Genomic DNA, 12,877 nt, shown 5'->3' with positions numbered 1-12,877 from the left:
AGGTCTCTATTACTCCATATACCAGCTGTAAATCACATGTGGATAATTTGCTAACCACTGTTCCAATTGTCTTTCCTTTACAGCATTATTACCCCTCCTAAATGTCAGATAAGACCCTCACTCCCTCTGATGTGAAGCAGCTGGGATGTCTCCTTAGTGTGGCTATAAACTTAGACATTCCTTAGATAACACTGGCAGATTCTTTAACATAGCAGAACCATAGGTTAATTTTGCATGTTAAAAAAGCAAATCTGTGCATGGGATGCGTAAATATGGAGAGCACATATGTTTTGTTTGTACAAAAAATAAATGACTCCCAAGCAATGAATAAGTGAGATTTGAAGCAACTTCAAATAAAAATTTTAATAAAGAAATCTAAATATCAACATCAATTGTATTATAACAAAGTATGCATGTACTTTTATATCGCTTTGTAGGAATGTTGGCCCAATCTTCCTGGCAGAATTGTTCAAGTTCCACCTCATTGGAGGTTTTCAGAACATGAACTGCCTTTTTAAGGTCATGCCACAGTATTTCACTGGAATTCAAGTCAGGACAAGACCACTTCAAAACCTTCATTTTGTTTCTTATGAGCCGTTCAGGGGTGGACTTGTTTGGGCGCTTTTGATTATTGTCCTGCTGTAAAATCCAACTGTGCTTGAACTTTAGGTCACCTACTAATGGCCAGAGATTCATTCAGGATGTTTTGATAGAGAGCAGGATATATGGTTCCATCAATTATATCAAGTCACCAGGTTCTGCAGCAGCAGAGCAGCCCCAGACCATCACACTACCACCACCACCACCACCGTGTTTGACTGTAGTATGATTTTTTTATTGATGTGTCAGCTTTACGCCAGATGTAACGGGACCCATGTCTTCCAAAAAGTTCATTTTTTGACTTATCAGTCTACATAATATTATCCCAAAAGTCATGGAGGTCATCAAAATGTTTTTTGGCAAACATGAGACAAGCCTTTGTGTTCTTTTTGGTCACCAGTTGTTTTTGCCTTGCAACATCGGTACCATTTTTGCATGGTCTCTTTCTCATTGTGAATTGGAACCACAGACCTTGAATGAGGCGAGTGAGGCCTGCAGTTCTTTACATGTTGGGTTCTTTTGTGACCTCCTGGATGAGTCATCAATGAGCCATTGGAGAAAGTTTGGTATGCTGGCCACTCCTAGAGGTTCACGGTTCGCCCGAGTCCCAGAGATTTAGAAATGGCTTTGTAAATTTTCAGACTGAGAGATGTCAATGACTTTGTTTCTTATATGTTCTTGAATTTCTTTAGATTGCGGCTTCATGAGCTACTTTTCCAGACCTTTTAGCCTACTTTATTTTGCAAGACAGGTTATATTTAATTGATGTTTAGATTCAACAGGACTGGCAGTAAACATGCCTGGGCGTGTCTAGTGAAACTGAACCCAATTATCAATTAAATTTGGTTAATTGGTTGATTAAGTAACTAAGATGGCAGTTACCTTCCAAGGCCGGATAGGGTTGGATAGCTGTGAAACATTTGAGTGTGACAAATATGCAAACATGGAAGAAGACAGGAAAGGGGCAAATACTTTTTCAAAGCACTGAATACTGTGATTAGCAAGGTGATGTTGGAGAACCGTCACTGGTTCAACAAAACTATCAGAGATATAAAATGTTAAACTGTCCTGCAAACTCCCACTCTCAGAACTGTGTCATAATGACTTTTATATTTAACCTTTATACATGTTTTTGCAAAAGTGGGAATTAAAAATTCTCAGTTTACTTATTTATTCAATAGCCTACTTTTTGGTTAAAAAAAACATCACTTTTATTGAACTAAACCATTTTGACAATTCTGTATATTGGCTGAGTGGGAACTCAAAATTTAAGTTAAGGAGTTAAAATAATAAAATACTCAAATAAAACACTAGCAACATGTGTTTCAGCATTATGAGAATGAGTCACAATTCCTGTAGATGTTCTTATTGCTGCCTCTTACTGAGGATGTTTACAGGACCTCTTCACATGATCCCAACTAGCATAATCAGAATAGCAGAATAAGTCCAAATGACTCATCAGTCATCTCTTACGATTGATCCACTTTGCGTTATTCATGCACATTTACAAATCTGTGATAACTTGCCAAGTAAACCGTACAATGTGCCTTATAACGAATATAAAAACTAACCTAGTGTATTTGAGATGTGGTGTCTCAGAAACCTATGAAGGACATGAATGATTCAAAACTGTTTTATATACATATAATCGCACAAATTCCATATTTTTGCCGCAAGGGTACTTTCAATTGATAGAATTCACTTATATGCATGGGTGTCCGCAGGATTTTCTTCGACCAGGGTGGGAATATCTTCTCCCCTTTTCCCCTCTCCTATGCCAGTTCCTCCTTACCTCCTACCCGTTGCCTACCTTTGTCGACTCATGAGAGGAGTTTCCTGTTGGGTGGGCAAATATTTGTTCCCCGTTAATAGGAAAAAATTATATGACCATGGTTGTAGTAGCTAACTGACCAGCATACACCTGCGTGACAAGAGAACTTTAGTTTACAATAGCTGGGGTGGTAAAGATTAGCCACAACTACTGCAGCCTATAGTTCCAATGGCGTTCGGCAAGTAATGGTATACCATGGAAGTTGCAGTCAACACCAAAAAAGTTAGTGTATAGTGTATAGTGTAGTTCTCCACAACTCCAGTTTATTACAACTCCATGAAGCTCAGCTAGCATTCTGGCTGGCTGAATATTATTGTAGATTCCAAGCCCAATCTATTTTTACTGGCTACTAATCACATAATAATCAACTAGCAATGTCGCTTGCTTAACATCATCGGAATCGCACGCAAGAAAATGTTGTGTAGTGTGGTCACTGTTGTGGCCCTTGAACAGTACCAGAAAGGACGGCCGAAAACCCGACCCTTTTCTCTGGGATTTTCCCTTGAGAGGTGTCCATTGTTCCTAGAAATATACTGACCTGGTATATATATATATGGCAAATAAAATTCTCAATTTATACTATTCCATTATATCTACCAGACATTCAACTAAAAGGAGTGCACAAAAACATGTAATATTGGAAGGAGCCAATCAGGATGTAAAATCTGCATAATGTCTTAATGTGTCTTAATATCTCAGTAGCCCAAACTGCAATTGAAACATATTAAGAAACATCTGGTAGTCTACCCATTAAAAAAAAGGCCCAGGGGGCAATTATTCCCCCTGCTAGTCCTTCCTTGCATATAGACAGTTCTGGGATTATTTACACATAACACAGATTGCAGCAATGGGTTACAGTTTAAAAATAAAGGGACCTAATTTAAGAGAAATACCCACACTAATAGATTGCCAGGATTTAACTTAAACAGGAAATTGTGTTTTAAAGTAAATTTGCCTTTGAAATAAACCAAGAGCAGATGTTAGGCTCCAATGAGCTGGTCCATACTGTAGAAAGATCTTATTTGGTATTTTATCTATACTTACATTATTATCGGATTTATAACACGTTATTGATATTGGAAAACACACGTAGAGCATGTAAGGGAGTTTTATTTTATCCAATGAGTGGCAGATAAGTAGAACAGCCTCCCAGTAGAAGTGGTAGAGGCTAAAATAGTAAGGGAATTTAAACATGCATGGGGTAAGCATAAAGCATAAATTTAAGACGAGACCAAGGACTGATTTTTTACATGGAAAAATGAGCAGCCTAGATGGGCCAAATAGTTCCTTTCTGATTCTATGTATTTGGTATGTGTTGCTATATATCAAATGATTGCATATTACCATATTTTTAAAGAACTAGAAACACAGATAATTTTATTTTTTGGCTGAAAAATAGTCTTTGCATATTTTATCCTAAAAGCAGAGGGTTTACTTGGTGGGAACCAGTGTTTATGATTACTGGCTATTGCCAAAGAATTGGAAAATCTTAGAGAGCAATTATTTGAACAACCACAGAGTAGTCAGCTTTCTGCTTTAGTTTTTTTTTCCAGCTGGACTAGAATTATTTCCCATTACATATGCAACTTTGTCAAGATTTGATCTTTCAATTATACAGTGTATAATGTACTGACAATCACATATCAATGGAAAGTCATGGTAGTAATAGTAGTCATGTTTTGTGCCAGTACTTGACTAACATATTTTTTTACCAATTCCTTGATTGTATATTTTCTTGTCTTTGTCTTCCGAAGTTTGAATTGTTATATGATGTCATGTTGGCTCATTGCACAGCACTGTGGAATATGATGGTGCTGTAAATATCCATTAATAATAATAATCCCCCAAACAATTATGCCTGTTTGTTTAAGAGCTGCCTTACTACACTGCTCTGGTTATAGGGGTCTTCAGCTTGGTTTTAGGTTCATGGCTGTTAGAGATAAATTAATTAAAATATAAGCATTTGAACATTTTAAAATGTGTTACTAGGTGATTGGTCGATCTACTACATACAGTATATTTATATAGTTTCCAAATAGGTTACCAATGTCTAAATAAAATCAGTTTTTATACAATTATGGGCTCAATTTACTAAAGTTCAAGTTGTCTTTTAGGTCACTTCTGCAACGTAGGTAACTCAAAACCCCTCAGCAGCATTCAACTAATGGAACTTGAGCAGCAATTTTTCTCTTCTATAGGGGTATTTTGCCCCCAAGCCAGACATCATGGGCGTCTTGTCCAATTGGGTGGAGTTGCTGTGGAAATTAGCTTGAGTGCGGTCGAGTTGGCCATGCTTGCCAGCAGTCTAGAGACACATAAGCCAGTAGGGTTCAACTTCTCCTGAGGAGAAAGTCCAGTTGACAACTCAACAATTTGCACTAGCGACTGGTAATTGTGACTCCAGGTGAGTTACCTGCAGTCAATTTGATATTTCTGAATGTGCAAGTTTTACAATTTGGTTCCACTAGTGACAGTTCTCCATGCGAGCTAAAATTAGCCTGCAAACTCAAGTTCACTTGAACTTTATTGAATAAACCCATATGTGTGACATGTTTTGTCTCTAGAGGTTGTTCATAATTTTAAGCAAAATGGCTAGTTTTCTGAACACCTTCAGGAGATGATTCCTAAATGATTCCTAAACGATCAACACAAAGCATCTTAGTTGAATAAAGCAGAAGCCTTTGTAGACTGACATATACATACATTACACCAATGTTGTATGTTTCCAACAATATGTCAGCTTTTACTTTGTGAGCGAACTGGAATATAATTTATGTAATTGTAAGCATATGCTCTTACCTTTGTATTTGGTTTTTCTTCATTATTCACTTACAAAGGAAAAAAGATCTGGTTCGGTGAAAAGTAAATAATTGTAAAATGTCTACTTTCCAGCCAGTTACAAAGATAAAGTAACTGGGATGCAGATAAAAGAAGGGTCTCTGTTAGTTATTAGATGATCTTTAAACATTATTTTTCAGAGCTGATCCTTTCAAATAACACAAATAAAAATGCATGATTTCTAAATCCGTTAATTCTGTGAGAACTTACTAAAATACACAGAAAACAATTGGAAAAAATAATCTGCTGTGTTAAACAGATGGGATAATCCAGGCAAGAAAACACCCCCCCATTCTTTTGCATAGACAGAAATACATTTAAAGGCTAGTAGAATTGACCAGAGAAAAGGCTGTACAGAATACAGGGCAGAGCAATTATTTCTTATGCAGGGGCAGCTGAGCCAAGTATATGGGGTGTATCTCTAATAATTGGTGTGCTCTAACACTATACACTGACACCCCTATACACACTCACTCTAATACAGAACACCGACACACCTCACTGTACACTAACACACACTCAGTCTAACACTACACATTCACACCCCTATACACACTTACTCTTACACTTTACACTGACACCCGACATAGTCTAACACTATACAGTCACGCCCCCATACACACTCACTCTAACACCATACACTAGTACCCAACACAGTCTAACACTGTCCACTGACATCTGCCAAAACACACATGTTCAAAAACTGTACACTGACACACAATTTAACACTGTCTACAAACACATAGTTGAAAGCATTGTTCAAAATGTCTTGGTATGCTGAAGGGGACATACCAATTACAATGCTATCCTTCCAACTTTGTGGGAACAGTTTAGACAAAGCCCTTTTCTATTTCAGCATGACTATACCCCAGTGCACAAAGCAATGTCCATGAAGACATGGTTGGATGTGTTTGGTGTGAAAGAACTTGACTGGCCCTGACCTCAACACCATGAAACACCTTTGGAATAAACCGGAACGAGCCTTCTTGCCTAAAATCAGTGCCTGACCTCACAAGTGCTCTACTGGATGAATGGGCAAAAATCCCACAGAAACACTCCAAAATCTTGCGGAAAGCCTTTCCAAAAGAGTGGAAGCTGTTATAGATGCAAAGGGGTGAATGACTAAATATTAATGTCTTTGTATTCAGAATGCGTTATCATAAAAGACCCTGTTTTAGGTCTCCCTCGTGGTGTGTGCAGGTTCAGTGCTGAACACCAGTATATGATGTCATATCCCGGTGCTCTGTATCAATTGCCAGCATGCAGTACTGGGGAGCACTGATGCAGAGGTGTGTAAGAGCATACCTCGCACTCCCTTTATATTGAGCTGGGTTAGAGGTAGATACATGATCTCTCCAACTGGTCCTGCTCCTCTAGTAGTGCCCCAAGCGACTGTCTTGGCTGCCTGGTACTAGGGGGTCAGACCCAGATTGGCCATCAGGCTCACCAGACAAATGTGTATGTGGACACATCTTGTGCTGACAACATCCAAAGGCTTGGCAGATTGTGATGACGCTCCTGTGTTTCATTCTGGCAGTCTAGAGAAAATGAAAATGCTTCAAACATAGTACAGTCCAGGTATGTGGGCATCATGGCTGCACTTGACAAATCTTCATGTAAAACACCATCTGTGTTGGGGGTGTGACTGGAAATTGAGACTGTCCCAGGAAAATCTGCACGCCTGAAAGGTATGGAACCTTGATGCCCACTTTTTAGTTTCCCCTCTATAATTAATAAGTATATCATCAGAAATGGATACTACCTAGCAATTCCATAAAACAATGCCATAACATTGTATGGGCCTGCACCAGTGGTTTGAAATGCCCTATCTAGCCCATGGAGCAAGGATTAAACGCAGCTTCCAGCTAATATGCAACTCCCATGATCATCAGCGAAAGCAGTATTCTATTATGTAACTTTATTGTCTTAGCAAGTTACTTCCCATTCGGTAGATCAAGAACAGGAAAGACAGTAAAGTCTGTGATTGGCAGTAGATTTAAAAGCAAGGGAAAAAAGCTAGTGTTTCCTGTTTTAGTGCGTGTACAGAGGGGATTATGTCCCACCCAAAAAACATTAGTTATCTAGGAATGTGGGATTTTACAAGGGTGGGATTAAACCCCTTATTGTGTAATACTGAATACATGAGATCCCAGTGAAAGGTGGATTTAATTGCAGGTTGATTTATTAGTTGCATCAACGCAGCAATTCCTTTCCTGTACAAAGAAACAGGATTCTATTATGTTAGTGTTTCAGAAAATGTAGTATTTTAACTGCTCCTTTTTTTTTATTTTATTTTTTTTGCAGTGGTCAGGAATGTGAATGATTGAGATTCCTTTTATGTGTGGTAGCTTTACAAATTTATATCCCACAAGAGCAACTGACATTAGCAGATTCCTTTATTATGACAAAGGCTTTCCAAGGGAATTATTATGACATTGGCTTTATAAATACAGTTAAAACACCATGGACGTAATTTACAGCATCAGAAATGTTTTAGCTTCTTTTGTAGCAGTCATGCTTTGAATATTTTTCAGTATACTTGATATGTTATGGTTTTTAGCAATTAAAATAGCAAAGACAGGCTGTAAACACCTGGTTTTGGCTAATGATAAATACATGTTGTTAGACACACTAAATTATATGTTATGCACTGTACAATTTGTTATGCTGGGTTTATGTGATATAACCATACCTGGAAAGGCTAATTCTACTTAAACCAACCCCAAAGCCTGAGGGCGAGTCTTCTAACAGATTTAATGATAGGCTTCGTCTTCCCTAGCGAACTGTGACCACAAGGAGTTCAAACGTTCTGCTCAGCTTGAAAATCCTGGTTTACTGAATACAACTAATTATTTCATTCTCAACTTGAATACAGTTTAGCCAATACAGGGTATTTTATTAAACATCAACACAGATGTGAACAGACTACACACTCATTCACTCCCTTCACTTACTCATCCTTCAATCTTTCATGTATTATCTTCATTCATCATATAATTCCTTCATTTACTCATTCCTTATCTCCACTTGTTCGCTTGTTCCTTAGCACCTTGTAAAATTCTTTATATATTACTTCTTTTGAGTAGGTTAATAAGACATTTCCTTATTGATTCTCTTTTACATAGGAAATTGAATATTTTGTGTTTAGGCCTTGCATTGCAAGACTGGACTGCCTTCATGGGTGTGATAAATCTCACATGCTAATGGATGCAACCTTTATATGGCCTGCAATGCCATTAATAAACAAAACCTTTGATGCACTCCTAGGTTGAGTCTCGCTAAAGGGCAAGCTTTTAATTGATGTCAGTACTTCTGAGTTGAATTAGTCCTGTTTCTAAATGCTGGCAATGAAGCATTTCTAATAGCATTGGTAATAGAACTCATTGGTTCATTAAGAGGTCTTGGCATCAAATGTGTAAAAACTCCTCAGTTTTTTAACTGTAACAGATATTAACTCTTAACGTACCTTTATTGTCATTTAGTTATGTGAAAATTGTGTTGCCTGTAAATACAGGGTTGTGCTAGGGATTAGAATCTGCCTTAACACTTTAAGACAAGTGGCTAATACATTATGCACATGTGGATGCCTTTTGAATACATGTGCCCACATGTTACCTTTTAAGACTGTGACAGAGACTTAATCTGCCTCACAAACATTTTCCCAGTTTGCCAGATGGCCAATGTGGGTCTGTGTATTATTCCACCCTATTATGCTCAAAGCTATCTGTAAAGGAGCAGGCAAACAACAAAGCTCATGTTAGGAGTAGGAGAGCCAAAAGTAACATACTTGGTGTCTTTGTTTTCATATCTTCTCATCAAGGAGACAGTGTAATGTCCCTGACATCCATTGTAAAGAAGAATATATTAGACTTGTGCATTCAGATTAGTACGAATTAAAATTTTAGCAAGATTAGCCAATTCAGTCAATTCATACGAATCCCAGAAAAGAAGGAGTGACCGTTTTCACTTGCTTTATTGGTGAAGCAACGAGCTCTGATTTTTTATTTGAATTTTTTTTTTTTCCAGGCCCAGACTGCACTGTATCACCACACACTGTATCACCACACACGGTATCGCAGCACCAAATAGCTCCAGGGGTCTTGGTTTTAATCATATGAATTAATTAATAAGAACATTATAGTAAAGACACTCAAAGATAACACAATGCAGCAGACAGAACTTCTGCAAAAGGGTGGAGTCTCTGGGAACCCCCCCCCAGATTGGAGGAACAGGGGAAAGAGGGTGTGCTTGGACGCTCTGTCCTTTTATCAAAGTTCGCTGGGAGGCTAAAATAATGAAGAGAGATTTGCTGAAAAAGAGAAGCATTTCTGCACCTCTCTTTCTCCACGAATCTATCTGTATTATTGTGGCCTCTCTGTGGACTTCTGCAAAGGGCATATCCACAGAAAAAAAGCCTCTCCCTCATTCTGCAAATTGGGGCAGAGAGTGTGCCAAGGGGCATGTCCGGTTCTACACAGATAAGCTGATGAAGAAAGAAGACTTTGTGAAGCAACAGATAACAAGAAAGAAGACAGAAAAACAAAAAAGATACAAGAGAAGAAGTGGTCGGCAGAGAGGGTAGGAAGATATCCAGAGAGAGAGTGCGAGAGAATGTGAATGAGAGTGTGAGAGAATGTTAAATAACATGAGAGAGGGAATAAGGGCGAGTGACAGCAAATTTTGTTTCCAAATGTAAAAATCCCTCCCATTTTCATCCGAACTGAAAGGGCAGGTGTGACAGAAGGTCACTCAGAGTTGGCTCCAGCCTGGCTGCCAAACAAAGACAGCACAGGTAGGAACTCTATTCAATATGATTGCTGCCAGGGAAATTAAAGGTTGGGTTGTATATATTTATCTATGTTTACGCAATTATGTGGATGTTTGAGGCTATGTTTTACAACAATAAAATGTTGATTCTTGCTGTACTCAATTCAAGGTAGTTGTGTCTACTTATTGGGTACACATAGCAGGGTTCCAAGGTGTGCATGCTGGAAGTGATTTTGGGGACAAGGAGGATACATCTGGGTAATCTCTGGGAGTTACTACAGCTCTCTTGGTGAACAGCAGGAAACTAAATTTGTTGTCTAAAAACAAAATGGACCGAAAAGGGAAGTCTAGAATATACAGTATATTAAAGTACGACAGAAGTAGTGAATCAGCTGAAATCAATGGCCGCACTTTCCAGACATGCGTCCCAGGGTCCGATCAGACCTCCTCTCTATCATCACTGCACTAGAGCTCACCTGGAGGTGGGTATATCACATACAGGGAGATGTGCAGGGCCGGCCCGACAATGGAGCCGAGTGGGGCAACCGCTCCAGGCGGCACTTTTAAACTTCGCCCCAGGTGGCATTTTGTCTTGGGCCGGCTTAACATTGGAAACATTTTTTTCAGGAGAGGTTTTCTTAAAAAAAGTTGTGTTTTCTCACCTGTCTCAGTAATATAACCACAAACTTCTAAACATTTCACTTCAAACTTATTGAAATGATAGCGACGTTACGCTGCAGTACTGTAAATTATATTGATAAAGACCTGTATCTCTGAGGGTAATACGTCTTCTAGCAGCTTAGCTTTACTGAAGTACAGTTTAGAAATTCTGTATAACTCGTTCACTTGATGAAAAATCTGTAACATTTGTTTTATACAACCTGGGGTTTCATAAATAAAATAAATGCCTTTCTGTGCCACACAATAAATAAAGGGCAGTGTTTAATGGCAAGCACTCAAGCTTTCCTGTTGGGAAGCCAAAGTTTCCTTTAATGGGCAAGTATGGAGAAATGACTTTTTACTAATAACAATTTCTATGCCAGGTGGAAATGTGTAGTTAACACATTATGCTCAATGAATACAAATGGTATTTGTTATCAGATATGATATAAGACAAAATCTGTTGGAGGGAATCATATAAAATATATTTATTTACTAAACTGTGTGTTCTGTGAGAGTTGCTGCAAGATGAAAAATATAATCTTACCACATTAGTTATGCATTTTGAATGCTCAGGGGAACAGCGAAGCACAGGGTGTCAAGTTCCCCAGGGACCCCGGCATTCTAACAGGTGTATACCTATCATCTATCCCACGCGGTGGTTATTTGATCCAGTCCCACAACATGCACGCCAAGAAGTGATGTAATTTCCAAGTGCGGAGTGAGCTACAGGCACAAAGCACATACAGGAGAGAAGTGGAGGATGCACTAAGTACTGTGTGTATGTATGTATAAATGTGTGTGTATATGTATGCATGTGTGTATATGTGTTTGTGTAGGTGGGAGCAGAAAGATAGAAAGAGGAATACAAATGAAAAAAGCAAACAAGCAAGATAAAATAATAATAATAATAATAATAATAATTATCTAGGCTTAGATTCAGGAGAGCTTTATGTTTATCCCATGCATGTTTGAATGCCCTTACTTTATGAGCCTCCACCACTCCTGATAGGACACTGTTCCATTTATCCATCACCATTTCTAGGTCATACAAAATGTTTCTATGTCCTGTCCGGTGCACTTATTTGCCAATGGCATGGTCAAGTCACAGGTTGGTTGTACACCTAGACCCATATGCTAGGAGAGAAAGCTTTTGAAGCACATGAGAGCCATGCAGTGCTTGTACAAAATGCATCAACAAAAAAATAAACAAGCCAAAAGAAATAGATCAGTGAAAGAACACTGAATGAGTTTTGCTTTACTCATTGCTGAAAAAAAACAACCTAATTTTTGAGCATTACTTAAAAAAACACCAGTTTTTACTTTTCTTGTGCATCGTTTTCTTGTTGAGAATGAGCCATGGTTGATTTTTGGCATAAAAAAACTTCTCTGATCTCACCAGGAACGAGAGAACAGATGAATGAAGTTATACCATCAGACTATCTCTTGCTGTGCTGCCCTGGTCTTTGGCAAGCTCCTGTGGAGGTTATGACAGACTACGTTCTTGCTGTGATGTCAACAAAGATGAATAGCATCCCAAATGGGAATAATTTTAAGAAAGATTTCTTTACTGTGTCACTGAGATCCTAGAAACAAGCTGGAAAGGAATATCACTTTGTGATTAAGGTGAAATGTCCATCATCCCAGCACACATCACTGTCAAAACGTTAGGATTAAAGAACGAGTACTCACGTATATTGCGAATGCACCACACATTTACTGGAGAGCAAATTTTTGGCGGTTAAACTTAAGATTTCATTAAGTTTAAAGTATGTGTCAGAGACATTGTCCTTTTAAATGTATAACGTCTCCAATAAAACAAAAAGATGGACACACATTGTATGTGATAATTTATTCTGTAAATACGTTGAAGAACAACTTTTTACAGTTCTACTTTAAACTTCGTGTACACTATGGCAAGATATATGTATTTTTTTCTTTCCTGAAGCCAGGCGCCTCTTTCCAGTAGCAGTGACTGCATTTATGAAAGGAAGCTTGTTGTAGTTTCTATGAATGGGGTTTGTTCAATTGTAATCAATAGCAATCTTAAACCTAGACTGTTTAAATGAATGTACAGTAAAGCCAGACTGACTGCTCTTATATTCCTAAATAAGAATTTTATTCTGGATCAAAATATATTTTATTTTGGTGGGTCCTAGTTGTTGTTTAAGTTCCCAATGG

The sequence above is a fragment of the Spea bombifrons genome, chromosome 1, assembly GCF_027358695.1.
Source record: "Spea bombifrons isolate aSpeBom1 chromosome 1, aSpeBom1.2.pri, whole genome shotgun sequence".
Lineage (NCBI taxonomy): Eukaryota > Metazoa > Chordata > Amphibia > Anura > Pelobatidae > Spea > Spea bombifrons.
Note: the sequence above shows the minus strand (reverse complement) of the source record.